This window comes from Acanthisitta chloris, unplaced genomic scaffold, assembly GCF_000695815.1.
Source record: "Acanthisitta chloris isolate BGI_N310 unplaced genomic scaffold, ASM69581v1 scaffold24448, whole genome shotgun sequence".
Classification (NCBI taxonomy): domain Eukaryota; kingdom Metazoa; phylum Chordata; class Aves; order Passeriformes; family Acanthisittidae; genus Acanthisitta; species Acanthisitta chloris.
Genome location: NW_008686820.1, coordinates 17,651 through 22,364, shown reverse-complemented (window position 1 = coordinate 22,364; position 4,714 = coordinate 17,651).

The following is a 4,714-nucleotide window of genomic DNA, read 5'->3' as shown; positions in this document are numbered from 1 at the left end:
TCTTTGCACCAGGTTTGCTCTTGTTCAGCTTTAAGTTTCTTCTTGAGCAAAAGGATGGGTTTGCTTAGTTGCATCACAAGAAACCTGGTCTAATTATTCTGTTTTTGTGCCTTTCTGTGAGCCTTAAGCCTTTTTGTGGTGCACAGGCATCCTATTTTCATGCTAAGTGAGGTAATTTAGTGCTGGCTGATTCTCCTGGGTGTCTTTGCTCTGAGGTTTCTTTAGCTGTGTCTGGAAGGAAAGGAGGAGGGCTGAGAAATGGGCCAGGGCAGGGAATAGCTGGGGTGTGCTGGGGTGTGGAGAACCCCTCTGAGCTCCTGTTTGGGGGCTTTGTGTGAAGTGGCTTTCTCAGTCTTGGATTAATTTTTGGGGTGATGGATCTCTTAATTACAAACAAGCTTTGCTAGTGTATGGCAGATCTCTGCTCCAAAGTCATCTGTGCCCATCCTGGCCCCTCAGGAAGGTGTGAAACGTCGTTCCCTTCCAGGAGGTGTTTCCTGGAGAAGGTGTGAATGGTCACATGTGCTCCTGCTGGCTCCTGTCTCGCACAATTGGCCTAATGTATCTGGCAGCTAAGGTGGAAAATACCTAGTGACTTGTACTGTCATTTCGCATCTGCTTTATGAGTAGTTGAAAAGCTGCACGTAGGCTCAGGAAGGTGAGGTGCATCTCATTAAGCCCTGTATTGCAAATCTATTGTTGTACTTTTATGGCTTTTCCTATTTCCTTCTCTGGAGGCAGCCTATACCAGTGCCTCTGAGAAACTGGGAGCCACTTGCCAGCGGGCTGGGTATGACTCACTTTAAATGTGTCCTTCTTGCTGCTGCAGTGTAGTTTTAGTCAAGGAAAAGCCACGTGGAGCTGTAGTTAATTGCTGCAATCACAATCACCAGAGTGTTGCTGGGTCCTTGGTGTGATCTCCTCTCCCACCTTCATCCAGGTGATGCGTTGGTCCTGGTTTGAGGGCTGGGTCCTTGGTCTGAGTCTCCCATCTCCATCCCTGTGTGCACAGAGCCACAGTGTGCATCTCCCACCTCTGTCCTGGTGCTGACTTGGCCCTGATATGAGTGCTGGATCCTTGGTGTGTGTCTCCCACCTCCGTCCTGGTGCTGCCTTGGTCCTGATTTGAGTGCTGGATGCTTGGTGTGTGTCTCCCACCTCCATCCTGGTGCTGACCTGGCCCTGATTTGCGTGCTGGATCCTTGGTGTGTGTCTCCCACCTCCGTCCTGGTGCTGCCTTGGTCCTGATTTGAGTGCTGGATGCTTGGTGTGTGTCTCCCATCTCCGTCCTGGTGCTGCCTTGGTCCTGGTTTGAGTGCTGTAACCTTGATGTAACCTTCTCTCCCACTTTCATCCCAGTACTTCCTCATCTCTGGTTTGAGGGCTCAAAGGCAGCAATAATGTGGCAATGGCTGGGAGCAAATCTGAGACTCATGGGGAAGAGACAATCAGTTCTGTTTTGATGGTGACAACTGTGACTTTTGGGGGGTTTGCAGCCCCTTGCTCTGGCAAGACACATGGAGCAGTCTCTGGCTGGCAGAGCGGGTGTCTAATGAAAGAATGCTGATGCTATTCCATACCACATTTTTCTCATTCTGAGGATTTCCTTGCGGGCACAGGGTGTCCTGGGAATGTTCCTGAGCACTGCTGGTGCAGGGAGGATCAGCTCCGTGCCCTGGCAGGGCATGGCTTGTGCTCGAGGTGGGACTGTGGAACCCTGTGCAGGGTCTGAGCACCTCCTGTTCCCTCCTGAGGCTGGGGGGCTTGGCTGGCAGCCAGTGCTGTGGGAATCTCTTTCCCACAGTTAGGGGAAGGGATTCCCCACGGTTAGATGGGGCCACAGTTAGAGAAGGAGCTCTGGGTGCTGTGCCTGGGGCTGAAGCCAGTATGAGCCCAGAGGGCATGCAAGAGCTGCTGCGTGTAGCATTCTTGTTACCCCTCTAGGTCTGCCCACAGGGTTTTGGGTCAGAGGGCTGGGAGAACCATGGCCACAGCCAGGCACTGATGTTAAAATAAGCCAGGCTTTTTGCCTTGGCTTGTTGATAACATGCTTAAGCTTGACTTCACACTTTCTCATACCAGTAAGGCACTCGGTCCTTGCTCAGACAGGCTGAGCATTGCTGATGCTAACAACCAGCCCTGGATGGGAGTGTGTCTGGTGGGCAGAAATAGCTGCTCATCTGTTTGGTTGGTTGGTTGCCCCAAAACCACATCCCAACATCCCACTTTGCAGGGCATCTCACAGCCTTTCATAGCCTATGCCGTGCTGGGAGTGTTTTGAGGGTTTGTGGAGCAGTGTCTATCAGGGAAGGTCTGGGGCAGGTGTCCAGGGAAGGTCCATGGTCCTGCCTGGCAGGGCAAGCAGTCCATGCCTCTGCAGGCCAGGGCTGGGTGGCGTCTGTCTGTCTGTCTGTCTGTCTGTGTGCTGGCAGACCGGAGCACGTCTGGGGGTGTGTTGGCCATCCCTGGTGGAGAGAGGCACTGAGTGGGTCGAGCTGCTTCTGGCCAAAACCTTGAGCTTGCCCGTGCGGGCTGCGGGCCTGGAGCGAGCCCTGCCCGTGCTGCTGACCTCGCCTCACCCTGTGAGTGAAGGCTGGGGCTGAGCACGGCCTCAATCGACTATTGTCCTGGTGCAGAGCCCTTGGAAGCGCCGGGGAGTCACGTAGCCCATGTGCCGCCAGGTTAAACCCCGGCTGAGGGTGCTCGCTGGAATTACAGCTCCGTGCTTAATGCTCTAAGCCCGCTTAAAACTGGTGAAAGTGGTGTCTCATTAGCTCCTGACAATCTTGATTTCGTCTTGCTTCTGGCCAGAAAAAGGCCAAATTTGAAGCTATGAAGCGTTATTGGCTGGGAACCAATAACCGATCATCGGTGTGATTGCCAGCACTTCTGTCTCCCCAGCGCAAGATCTCGGTTTGGGTTTGGGGTCCAGAAGGGATGCTGGGGGTCTGTTGGCTCCCTACATTGGACAGATGTCCCATGGGATGTTTATGGCCCTGTGCTGAGCTCTAGAAGAGTCTGTGAGCTGGGCTTGGAGGGGTAGATGTGTGTCAGGCTCTCCTTTGGCTAATGCTTTTGGATGGGGCTGGTGGGAACAGGCTCCTGTGTCCCCCTCTGTGCTGGGAGCTCGAGGGAGGAGCCCCCTCAGGGAGAAGGGTCTGTGCTGCTGGTGAGGGACAGCTTTGTGCCCATCCTGCCTGACCTGGATGTTTCAGTGTTGGCATTGCCAGGCCAATGTTTGGGTCCAGCTGACAAAGGCACAAGGAATCCAAATGACCAGTTTCACAGCTGTGCCATACCTGGACATGTTTTTACCATGGAGATGTCACTTCAGACATTGCTGTGACTCTTTTTAGAGCTGGGGAAGCACAGGAGGAGTGGAGGGCAGGGAGTGGAGGCAGCCTCTCTGCAGCTGCTGTAGACTTCACACCTGCCAAGGTGTGCTGGGTGAGCCTCTGCCAGCAGTGGCACAAACCTACATGGACATGAAGGTGGTGATGGGCTGTGGGATCAGGAGTTGGACCTCTCTGCCTGTCCTTGCTCTGTGGAAATAGGAGCTGGGGCTCCCTGCCTGCCCTGCTCCAGCCTCAGCTCTACCAGTTGCTCCATAGGAAAAGCTTTGCAAGCCCACACGGCAGCAGATGCCGGTGAGCATATTCCCAGAGCAGGGAAGCCTTGAGCTGGAGACATGTGCGAGCAGAGGCAGAGATGTGTTGTGCCTGGGCATGGCCTCTGTGTGTGGGTGGGGGTTGTCCCTCTTCCTCTGACCCCAAAAAGGAGCAGTGTGAGGCCACTTTCATAAAGGCTTTGCCCCAGAAATACTTTGCAGCATTTGCAGTGCTTTATAAATGTGAGCTTGTCTTTCTGTGCTGGAGTCCTGCCAATCCAGGCTTTGAAAAGTGCAGCAATTTGCTGCATTATGTAACGAAAAGTCTTGAAATCATCCTGTTCCAGGCCCCTTTGGAGAAGGGATAACAGTGCTTGTGTGTGGGACCTGGAAGGTGGAGGGGTGTTAGTCTCATGTGGGATCTGTTTTGAGGTGATACCATCCTTGCCTTGATTCCTGCTCTTGCTATCGCTGTGCAGAGGAGTGTGGCTGTAGGCTACCCATTCCTGGGGATTAGTCAGGACATTTACAGCCAGCAGATGTGATACTTGCAGTCATTACTTGGTCTCATCAGTTTTAATTACTGCAAATATGGTTATTTTATTTCCTAATAGGGCAAACTGTAACTGGCTGCCTGGCAGCTGTGAATTTGATTTCCAAACACGTCTTACACGTTGCAGCTCTTCCAAAACAGAGCTGGAAATGTCATAACTATGTTCTGGGTCGGGTTTTTTTTTTTTTTCCTTTTTGTAAAGGGGAGGGAATCTTTCCAATTGGGCTGGCTGCCTTACATGTGCTTTATTATTTTTCCTCATTTGTTTGAAACTACGTCTGTGTGGGGGCAAGGAGGAAATCGGCAAGAAGCCTTAATGTGGTTGAGGATGAGCTTTCTAAAACTGGTCTTTCTTAATAAGGGTTTTCAATGAGTCAGGGAATACTGTTGTGGCATGTAGAACTCCTCATGTAAACCCTCTGGCATCAGGCTTTGCGACTCTTGCTTCATGATCTCAAAACCTTGTTCAGCTGTGCCTCAGCAATGCAAGAGAGGTCATGTCTAACCCGCCAAAAGTCTTTTATTTTACAGAGAGATGTCACCTCAGCAGCCAC